Source organism: Rhinoderma darwinii, chromosome 10 (assembly GCF_050947455.1).
Source record: "Rhinoderma darwinii isolate aRhiDar2 chromosome 10, aRhiDar2.hap1, whole genome shotgun sequence".
NCBI lineage: Eukaryota > Metazoa > Chordata > Amphibia > Anura > Rhinodermatidae > Rhinoderma > Rhinoderma darwinii.
In genome coordinates this window covers 83,701,342-83,713,968 of record NC_134696.1, presented here as the reverse complement: position 1 = coordinate 83,713,968, position 12,627 = coordinate 83,701,342, and the positions used below count along the sequence as shown (strand labels likewise).

The following is a 12,627-nucleotide window of genomic DNA, read 5'->3' as shown; positions in this document are numbered from 1 at the left end:
TAATATCTGAAATGCTGGTGACCGGTTCCCTTTAAGGACCTCAAAAGCCTGGACAGCCTCAGGAGGCCAGTGGAGGAGATCAGCACCTTTGCGAGTGAGATCCGTAAGAGGTTTAGCGATGACCGAGAAGTTAGCAATAAATCTCTTGTAATAATTAGCGAATCCCAGGAAGCACTGTAACGCCTTCAGGGAGGCAGGGCAGACCCATTCCGCCACAACCTGGACCTTGGCGGGGTCCATGCGGAATTCATGAGGAGTGAGGATTTGACCCAAAAATGGTATCTCTTGCACCCCAAACACACGTTTTTCGGTCTTAGCAAACCGTTTGTTTTCCCGAAGGACCTGGAGCACCTTCCTGACATGCTCAATGTGGGAGGACCAGTCCTTGGAAAGCACCAGTATGTCATCAAGGTACACTACAAGAAATACCCCCAGGTAGCCTCTTAAAATCTAATTTATGAAATTCTGGAAGACCGCGGGAGCATTACACATCCCAAAGGGCATGACGAGGTATTCGAAATGACCTTCGGGCGTGTTAAACGCAGTCTTCCACTCATCCCCCTCTTTGATGCGGATAAGGTTATAAGCCCCCCGTAGATCAAACTTAGAGAACCATGGGCCCCCTGAACCTGATTGAATAGATCAGGAATCAAAGGAAGGGGGTACTGGTTCCTTACAGTGACCTTCTTCAAGTTCCGGTAGTCGATGCACGGCCTAAGACCACCATCCTTCTTCCCTACGAAGAAGAAGCCAGCACCTACCGGAGAAGTAGAGGGGCGAATGTAACCCTTGGCCAGGCATTCCTGGATATACTCTCTCATGGCTTCACGTTCGGGACAAGAGAGATTGAATATCCTACCCTTAGGGAGCTTAGCTCCTGGTACCAAATCGATTGCGCAATCGTATTCTCTATGAGGAGGTAACACTTCGGAGGCCTCTTTAGAGAAAATATCAGCGAAGTCCTGAACCAACTCAGGTAGAGTGTTCACCTCCTCAGGGAGAGAAATAGAATTAACAGAAAAACCTGACGTCATGCATTCACTACCCCATTTGGTAAGATCCCCAGTATTCCAGTTAAACATGGGATTATGCATCTGCAACCAGGGAAGGCCTAAAACCAAATCGGACGATAATCCCTGCATCACCATTACAGAGCACTGCTCCAAATGTATGGAGCCAACAAGGAGTTCAAAAACAGGGGTATGCTGTGTAAAATAACCATTAGCAAGAGGAGTGGAGTCGATACCCACTACCGGGACAGGTTTAGGCAAATCAATCAAAGGCATAGCTAGAGACATAGCAAGTTCCACAGACATAATATTAGCAGAAGACCCTGAATCCACGAAGGCACTGCCGGTAGCAGACCTACCACCAAAAGAGACCTGAAAGGGAAGCAAGATTTTATTAGGTTTCATCTTTACGGGAAATATCTGTGCGCCCAAGTGACCTCCCCGATCACTTAGGCCCGGAAGTTCTTCCGGCTGCTTATTCTTACGCCTAGGACAGTTGTTCACTTGATGCTTGTCATCCCCACAGTAGAAGCAGAGACCATTATTCCTGCGGAACTCACTACGTTGTTGGGGGGACACGGAGGCCCCGAGTTGCATAGGTACATCCAAGTCTTCCGTGGAAGAACGAAGCAACAGAACCTCGAGAGCCATCATGGGGGATCCAGAGGAGAAGGCACGAAAACGTTCAAGTCGTCGTTCCCTGAGACGTCGGTCAAGTCGTACCGCTAAAGCCATAACCTGATCTAGGGAGTCAGCAGAGGGGTAACTAACTAGCAGGTCTTTCAGGGCGTTCGACAGACCCAATCTAAACTGGCACCTCAAGGCAGGGTCATTCCACCGAGAAGCTACGCACCACTTCCTAAAGTCAGAACAATACTCCTCTACAGGTTTCTTACCCTGACGTAAGGTCACCAGCTGACTCTCGGCAAAGGCCGTCTTGTCAGTCTCGTCATAAATGAGCCCGAGAGCAGAAAATAAAAGATCAACAGAGGAAAGTTCAGGGGCGTCAGGAGCCAAGGAGAAGGCCCATTCTTGGGGCCCGTCCTGGAGCCGGGACATAATTATACCCACCCGCTGGCTCTCAGAACCTGAGGAGTGGGGCTTTAAGCGAAAACAGAGCCTACAACTCTCCCGAAAGGAGAAAAGTCTTCCGGTCCCCTGAGAACCGGTCAGGCAACTTGAGGTGGGGTTCGTGAGGTGGGGGGCACTACCAGGGAAGCATCACGCAGATTGTCCCTCTGAGCCAGGGCCTGGACCTGTAGGGAGAGGCCCTGCATCTGCTGAGCCAGGGTCTCAAGGGGGTCTATAGTTGTGTCAGGGACCAGGGTAGAAAAGGTATATGGGCCTGTGATTATGTAATGACGGGGTAGGGAAACAGACAGGTGAGCCCTAATCTACCCGCCACTCAGTCCCTGCCTACTTGCAACGACCCGTCCTAAGCGACGGGGTACAACTGGGCGACGGTCCCTACGCTCAGGAAGTGCAAGACAGACAAACAGACAAGGGTACACAGAAGCGAGGGAAACGGGGCAGCTGCCCACGGAGACACGGTGAGCAACAAGAGTAGTGAACGAGCCGAGTCAAACCAGGAGAGAACTAGGTACAAAAAGCTGAGCAGGAGAGTGGTCAGAAAGCCAAGGTCAATAACAAGCAGAGGATGAGTAGTACAAGCAGCAGCAGCAAGCCAGGAAACAAGCATAGAAGAATCACAGGCAAAGGAGGAACAGGAAAGTCGGGTATAAATAGACAGTGGGCGGGACCTAGCTCCGTCTGGCCAGGCTGTGATAGGCTCTCCCACTCCTAAGCCTGCCATCCTGAGTGGTGGAAGATGGAGTCAGTCTCACAGACATAGAAGCAGGTGCAGACTGATTGCCCATGGGCGTCATCACAGAAGCTGTCTGGCAAATCCTTTACAGATTTAGTGAACTTTTTTTAAAATTTTACATATAGTGGCAACAGGATCCAGTGATGGAAGTCTATTCATTCGAGCATCACTGCAGTCATTTGTCAGCTTTTTTTAATACGTTGACTCCGATGTCCTCTCATTGGATTTTTTCAGATATTTTCTTTATCTCCCTATATATGTCGGTCATTCGTTCTGCATGCAATTGTTCCCAATCCACTACAGAGATGTTTTATGATTGAGGCCAAAAAGAATAACCACTGATCTACATACATGACTAACACATCGGAAAGGAAGTGTTTCGTAATAGCGGACACGTTTTTTTGTTTTTTTTCTTCTAGTAATACAATAGTCTGTGTGCAGCTCCAGTTTAAAGCTGGTCATAGATGTAAAAAAAATTGTTGGCGCAAAATTAATGTTAACTTTTTGGGAAATGACCAATAACCGAAAGGCAATTTGTGGAAATTTCAATATGGACACGTTTCCTAAATTTTTGGTATATTGCTAGGATATGCTGTCAATATGTTATTGGTGGGGTTTCAAACTCTTTCACCTGAACCCGCCAAGGGAATGAAGGGGGCACAAAGCTACTGGCATGGTGACCACATTCATTTGAATGCCAGCCACAGCCAATGGTAGGGAGCAGTGCAGTATCTGCGAAACATGTACAGGTGTGCTGACATTCCCCTCCCCTTCTTCATTCTTCTAATTAGGGACACTCAACCATAAACCCACACCAATGACACACAGGGCACATATCGTAGTATTATGTTAATGTTAACTTGGAATCCCCCTTTTATAGGGAACCATGACAGACCCCCTTTTAAGTTAGATCATCTGCATCCTGCTTGTAACTGAAACATACACTAGAAAAGAAACAGGAGCATGGGAGCCATAAATAAAAATATATAGCTTTATTAAACACATGAATACATACACAAAAAGTATTAAAAAGGTACAAAACAGGACAGGAGGACTCTATGTAGTTCCAGTATACACACGACTGAAAGACTCCCTATAGCGTATAAGGGAAAGTATAGGACAATCAAGGAGATAAATATGGGGTATGGGTGGAGACTATAGTAATGAGCACTGAAGACCATAAAGTGACAATGTACAAACAGTACGTAGAAATATACAAGCATCAGGTCAGGTGCTAATACCAAGCAAGTGATGAGTCTAAGACCTAAGTAAACCACTCTTCCCCTCTACTCCTGAAGAAACTTACCCTTGTGTTAAGGTAGATAGTCAGACTGGCGTGAAAAGAACCCCAACGCGCGTTTCGCGATATGCTTCCTCAAGGGGATACCACCCATACCCCATATTTATCTCCTTGATTGTCCTATACTTTCCCTTATACGCTATAGGGAGTCTTTCAGTCGTGTGTATACTGGAACTACATAGAGTCCTCCTGTCCTGTTTTGTACCTTTTTTAATACTTTTTGTGTATGTATTCATGTGTTTAATAAAGCTATATATTTTTATTTATGGCTCCCATTTCTTTGCTAGTGTATATAAATATATATAGGAGTTGCCTTTTTCCTGTTACCTAGGTAGTATGGTTCACCTTAAAAGCATCTAGCCCCGTACTTCCTATAGGAGTTTTATTTTTTATTTTTTTAGTGTATTTGTAACTGAAACATGTTGGCACCCGATGGTTGTCTCTCTGGTCTCCAGTTTGGGGTTTTCTAATGCCAGCAAGAGTCACATTCTAATTTCATGTTCCTGATTTGCTGAGAAGCACCATGGGACAAATTCCAGCCATTGAAGTTGCCAAGAGGTACGTGAAATGAACATACAGTGCAAGTCCACTTTAGGAACATGTTTTAAAGAAGACTGGTCCACTTTCCTGACTTTTGTTTAGTAAATACTTGCATTCCCTGTGAAAAAACCGTGCTCGAACACCTTCTCTTGAAACTGTCGTGCGGTACTGATATTATTCCTCCTGGAAATGTGACTTGATTGAGTACTGTGTGCTACCATTTCCCAGCACAGTCTGACACTAAGCACTTTTTGTGTCAGGGTGGTTTCACACTTGGCGTTTTGAAGTTTTTAAGCCAGTGCCAGATGTGGCATGTTAGGAGATGAAAAGTATATAGGAAAGACTCCGCTTTGCAAAATGGCACATGTGAAAATACCCTCAGTGTCTGGGGACGTGCCCTTTTGACAACACTCGGTTTCAATTTATTAATATATTTCCAGGAGGAATAAGAGAGGAACATCAAATGCAGAGAAGATGCTCCAGTTATTTCATGTGGAATGCAAGTATTTACTAAAACAGACCTGTCAGGAGAGGTTACAGATCCTCTTTACAGTTACTGACTTGCGTTATCGATGCTGTGAAAGCCATACCGTGCCAGCCATCATGCGTAAATACATGGGGTGACGTGGGTGGCAGTGGACAGTCTGAGTCTCTTCTCCACTATTTAGGCTTAATGTTTATTTCAATGCATTGGCTCTAAATAGTCTTTAGTTTGTAGATCGGAACGTCAGATCCTCTTTACAATATTCTTACTGGCACTTCTCGCGTTACTCCAGATAAATATTTTATCCCATTCATTCTTTTGTAGTGGGTAACATATTTTGCTTTTCCAAATAGTCTTTGGTCATAAAGGGTTTATATATAAAAAAAAAAAAGTGGGTGGAATGAAGGTTGCCAAATCCAAAAATAAACTTCCAAAACAGCAGTTCCAGGCCGTGGATACTGCAGGCGGAGCTGGGACTTCCTAGAAATCCTTATGTAATACTTGGCTAAGTGAAGGTTTATCTAACCTCGGGCACTAGTTGCAGGACAACAATATCGCTGTCTCTTCTACTTCAAGGGGAGGCAGTCCCTTTTTTATATCTGCAGCTTCAGGGGTTACAAGAATGTTTGTTTAGATAAAAGCATTCCCTCTTTTTGATAACTGTTAGGGCTTGTACACACAATGGAATTGTTGCAGAAAATTTCTGCAGCGCGGCGGCAGGCGCAATGGCTGTATTGCACATCAGCAGCCCGACACTAACTGTGGAGATAAACCTCTGACCTTTGCCGCTATTCCCCTGAATGCTGCGATCAAAGCTTAGCACGGCATTCAAAGGGAAAATGAGATGCCCCTTGGATCCCTGTGACGCACTTGAGGGACAAACCATATATGGGCAGACAGTCCAAATAATATTTCCTGTTAGGCCATACCGAAGTATACCCTAACAACTGCCTGTGTGCTATCCGTACACAGGCTAATGAGCTGGCATATAGATATATACCAGTACATTACTATCAGTGTATAGATAGATATACCGGTACATTAATATCAGTGTATAGATAGATATACCGGTACATTAATATCAGTGTATAGATAGATATACCGGTACATTAATATCAGTGTATAGATAGATATACCGGTACATTAATATCAGTGTATAGATAGATATACCGGTACATTAATATCAGTGTATAGATAGATATACCGGTACATTAATATCAGTGTATAGATAGATATACCGGTACATTAATATCAGTGTATAGATAGATATACCGGTACATTACTGTCAGTGTATAGATAGATATACCGGTACATTAATATCAGTGTATAGATAGATATACCGGTACATTAATATCAGTGTATAGATAGATATACCGGTACATTACTGTCAGTGTATAGATAGATATACCGGTACATTACTGTCAGTGTATAGATAGATATACCGGTACATTACTATCAGTGTATAGATAGATATACCGGTACATTAATATCAGTGTATAGATAGATATACCGGTACATTAATATCAGTGTATAGATAGATATACCGGTACATTACTGTCAGTGTATAGATAGATATACCGGTACATTACTGTCAGTGTATAGATAGATATACCGGTACATTACTGTCAGTGTATAGATAGATATACCGGTACATTACTATCAGTGTATAGATAGATATACCGGTACATTAATATCAGTGTATAGATAGATATACCGGTACATTAATATCAGTGTATAGATAGATATACCGGTACATTAATATCAGTGTATAGATAGATATACCGGTACATTACTGTCAGTGTATAGATAGATAGATATACCGGTACATTACTGTCAGTGTATAGATAGATATACCGGTACATTACTGTCAGTGTATAGATATATATATATAGATATACCGGTACATTACTGTCAGTGTATAGATATATATATATATACCGGTACATTACTATCAGTGTATAGATATATATATATATACCGGTACATTACTGTCAGTGTATAGATATATATATATACCGGTACATTACTGTCAGTGTATAGATATATATATATATATATATATATATATATATATATATATACCGGTACATTACTGTCAGTGTATAGATATATATATATATATATATATATATATATATATATATACCGGTACATTACTGTCAGTGTATAGATATATATATATATACCGGTACATTACTGTCAGTGTATAGATATATATATACCGGTACATTACTATCAGTGTATAGATATATATATATATATACCGGTACATTACTGTCAGTGTATAGATATATATATATATATACCGGTACATTACTATCAGTGTATAGATATATATACCGGTACATTACTGTCAGTGTATAGATATAGATATATATATATATATATATATATATATATATATATATATATACCGGTACATTACTGTCAGTGTATAGATATATATATATATATATATACCGGTACATTACTATCAGTGTATAGATATATATATATATATATACCGGTACATTACTGTCAGTGTATAGATATAGATATATATATATATATATATATATACCGGTACATTACTGTCAGTGTATAGATATATATATATATATATATATATATATATATACCGGTACATTACTGTCAGTGTATAGATATATATATACCGGTACATTACTGTCAGTGTATAGATATATATATATATACCGGTACATTACTGTCAGTGTATAGATATATATATATACCGGTACATTACTATCAGTGTATAGATATATATATATACCGGTACATTACTATCAGTGTATAGATATATATACCGGTACATTACTATCAGTGTATAGATATATATATACCGGTACATTACTGTCAGTGTATAGATATATATACAGTACATTACTATCAGTGTATAGATATATATACCGGTACATTACTATCAGTGTATAGATATATATATACCGGTACATTACTGTCAGTGTATAGATATATATATACCGGTACATTACTGTCAGTGTATAGATAGATATATATATATATACCGGTACATTACTGTCAGTGTATAGATAGATATATATATATATATACCGGTACATTACTGTCAGTGTATAGATATATATATATACCGGTACATTACTATCAGTGTATAGATAGATATACCGGTACATTAATATCAGTGTATAGATATATATACCGGTACATTACTGTCAGTGTATATATATATATATATATATATATATATATATATATACCGGTACATTACTGTCAGTGTATAGATATATATATATATATATATATATATATATATATATATATATATATACCGGTACATTACAGTTTAAAAATTAAAGTAAAAACAAAGTACTGTTAAATAAAAAATACACCTTTTTTTTTTTACAATAAATATTAAAATAAGTCTCAATACATAAAATATACACATTCGGTTTAGTATTGGTGTGGCTGTAATAACCTGCACAACAATTTTTTTGCGTCACATGTGTACGCTGTAAAAAAATAAATAAAATTAAATAAAAACTGCTATACACTATTTACAGCCTCCCTTGGAGACGCTCCTGCCACACGGACACCCCCCCCCCCCTCCCTTGGAGACGCTGTTGCCACACGGACACCCCCCCCCCCTCCCTCCCTTGGAGACGCTGCTGCCACACGGACACCCCCCCCCCCTCCCTTGGAGACGCTGCTGCCACACGGACACCCCCCCCTCCCTTGGAGACGCTGCTGCCACACGGATCCCCCCCCCTCCCTTGGAGACGCTGCTGCCACACGGATCCCCCTCCCTCCCTTGGAGACGCTGCTGCCACACGGACCCCCCCCTCCCTTGGAGACGCTGCCACACGGACCCCCCCTCCCTTGGAGACGCTGCCACACGGACCCCCCCTCCCTTGGAGACGCTGCCACACGGACCCCCCCCCTCCCTTGGAGACGCTGCCACACGGACCCCCCCTCCCTTGGAGACGCTGCCACACGGACCCCCCCTCCCTTGGAGACGCTGCCACACGGACACCCCCTCCCTTGGAGACGCTGCCACACAGCCCCCGACCCCGGGAGACGCTGCCACACGGGCCGACATTTATTAATAAACTTTCGGCTGACCGTTTTACACACTCGCCGATGCAGAGCCGCCTTCTTTAGGTGTGGTCTCGTCTCCACGGGATCTGCGAAGGCGGCACGATGACGTCATCGCGTCGCCTTCGCAGAACCCGTGAAGACGAGACCACGCCTGAAGGTGATGACGTCATCGCGTCGCCTCCGCTGAACAACAAGACTAGAGACCACCCCTAAAGAAGGCGGCGCGGCATCGGTGAGTGTGTAGTGCATCGTGTCATCGCGCTGCCGATAGCCAGCTGGGCCAGAGGCAAGGGAACTATGGGTTCCCTTGCCTCTTGAATCCCCATGTCACATCCGTTTTTAACGGTTGTTTATTGACAGCCGTTAAAAACGGATCCATTGAATCCTATGGGGGCCTTCTGGCCGTGAAAACGGCCAATAATAGGACATGTTAAAAAAACGGCCGTGTGCATACACCCAAAGAACATCCTAGTTCACCTGGCCGTTTTTAACTTTCGTGTGAATGTAGCCAGTTCTCTGCTCTGGCTAAGGGCGTGTTCACATCACCGTTCGCTTTCCGTACCGGGGTTCCGTCATAGGTTTCTGTCTGTTGAATCCCGCAACGGAAAGTGAAACCACAGCTTCCGTTTCCGTCACCACTGATATCAATGGTGACGGAAACATCGCTAATGGTTTCCGTTCGTCACCATTCCTGCAGGTTTCCGGTTTTCCGACATAATAGCGCAGTTGACTCCGCTATTGATTCCGGTGTTAAAACGGAAACCATTAGCAATGTTTCCGTCACCATTGATATCAGTGGTGACGGAAACGGAAGCTGTGGTTTCAGTTTCGCTTTCCGTTGCGGCGTTCACCCGACGGAACCCCGGTACGGAAAGCGAACAGTGATGTGAACACGCCCTAAGGCTACTTTTACACGACCGTGAAAAACGGCCGTGCGACCACACGGCCGTTTTCAGAACAATAGAGTTCTATGGGTGTATTCACACTGCCGTTTTTCTAACGGACCGTGAAAACTGGCCGTCAAAAAATAGGACATGTCCTATCTGGCCGTTTTGAAGGCTCCCATAGAAGTCAATGGATCAGTTTTTACCAGCCGTTTTTTTATGAATCAATCCTTGTAATGGCCGGTAAAAACGGATCCTGGCCGAGGATTCCCCGCACACATCGCTAGTTTGAGCGCTGAGCCGGCGAAGCCCTTGACATTACTATCCATACATGGACAATGATTTCGGACTTTCAACTGTGGAGTCTCCGGCCAGAGCATCACAAGATCTCTGGCCGGGGACTCCTGTCTCCCTCTGACCCCCCCCCCCCCCCTGTAGATAGCAGCACCCACACCCCTCCAGAAGGAGCAGAATCCCTGGCCGACGCTCTGACCGGGGATTCCGCTACTGGAGAAGCCCCCGGCGTTACTGTCCATATATGGACAGTGGCGACTTCTGGAATCCCCTGCTAGAGCGGAGTCCCTGGCCTACGCTCTGGCCAGGGCATTCCGCCACTGGAGAAGCCCCTGGTGTCAGCTCCCTCTAGGAGTGAAATCCCCTGCCAGAGGGATTCCGCTCCTACAGGGAGCTACAGTGACGCTATCTACAGGGGTGCCACTATCTACAGGGGTGGCGCTATCTACATGGGCACTGTGGCACTATATGGGGGTGTGACTTTACAGAGGACACTGTTGTGCTGTCTACATGGGCACTATGGCACTTTATATGTGGGCACTGTGACACTATCTACAAGGTCATTGCAGCATGATCTACATGGTCACAGTGGTGTTTTCAAGGGGTTTAGACAATAAAATCCAACCAGCAAATTAAATCCATCAGTTTTTTTTAACAGCCATTAAAAACGGACAAACGGACTGGAAATGGATGAGCATTTGGAGACACACTGATGCATTCAAAATGGCCATGAAATATGGCCTAAGGCCTCATTCACACGACAGTGAAAAACGGCCGTGTGATGGCCGTCCTTTTAACGGCTTTCACATGGCCGTTTTCAGAACAATGATATTCTATGGGTGCATTCACACGGCCGTTTTTTTAACGGCCCATGAATAATGGCCGTCAAAAAATAGGACATGTCCTATTTTTGGCCGTTTTAACGGCCCCCATACAAGTCAATGGATCCGTTTTTAACGGCTGTCAATACACGTAACAACCGTTAAAAACGGATCTGTTACATGGGGATTGGCAAGGGAACTACTAGTTCCCTTGCTGGCTATCGTTGGCATACTCACGTTTGCGGCGCTTCTTCAGGTGTGGTCACTCGTCTTCACGGGTTTGAAGGCGCCTCGATGACGTCATCGCCCAGTCGCGCTGCCTTGCCAGATCCCGTGCAGACGAGTCACCACACCTGAAGAAGACAAGAGACCGCGCTGCTCTCGTGAGTATGTGGCACGATCTACAGGCAGGCTGGTGTGGCATCTAGAGGGAGGCTGGTGTGGCACGATCTACAGGCAGGCTGGTGTGGCACGATCTACAGGCAGGCTGGTGTGGCATCTACAGGGAGGCTGGTGTGGCATCTACAGGGAGGCTGGTGTGGTATCTACAGGTAGGCTGGTGTGGTATCTACAGGCAGGCTGGTGTGGCATCTACAGGGAGGCTGGTGTGGCATCTACAGGCAGGTTGGTGTGGCATCATATACAGGGAGGCTGGTGTGGCATCATATACAGGGAGGCTGGTGTGGCATATACAGTGAGGTGTGTGGCATGATCTACAGGGAGGCTGGTGTGGCATGATCTACAGAGAGGCTGGTGTGGCATGATCTACAGGGAGGCTGGTGTGGCATGATCTACAGGGAGGCTGGTGTGGCATCATATACAGGGAGGCGTGTGGCATCATATACAGGGAGGCTGGTGTGGCATCATATACAGGGAGGCGTGTGGCATGATCTACAGGGAGGCTGGTGTGGCATCGTATACAGGGAGGCGTGTGGCATCGTATACAGGGAGGCGTGTGGCATCGTATACAGGGAGGCGTGTGGCATCGTATACAGGGAGGTGTGTGGCATCGTATACAGGGAGGCGTGTGGCATCGTATACAGGGAGGCGTGTGGCATCGTATACAGGGAGGTGTGTGGCATCATACAGGGAGGCGTATGGCATCATATACAGGGAGGCTGTAAATAGTGTAAAAAGCCTGACCAATGAAATTCATCGGTTTTTTTAACGGCCATGAAAAACTGATGCAAAATGGATGTCAAACGACCATTAAAAACGGACTGACGGACTGGAAATGGATGCAAATTTAGAGACACACTGAATGAAAATGGCCATGAAAAACTGACAGTTGATCAGTTTTTAATGGACATTTTTTTTCACTGTCGTGTGAATAAGGCCTAAGGCTACATTCACACGACTGTGAAAAAAAATGGCCATTAAAAACTGATCAATTGTCAG

General features: G+C 44.3%; 1 protein-coding gene across 2 annotated transcripts in view; it reads left to right on the top strand.

Moving 5' to 3' along the window:
- The window catches only part of KMT2A (lysine methyltransferase 2A), a 147,049-nt gene that overhangs the window by 31,979 nt on the left and 102,443 nt on the right, over positions 1 to 12,627 (top strand). The window lies entirely within an intron of this gene.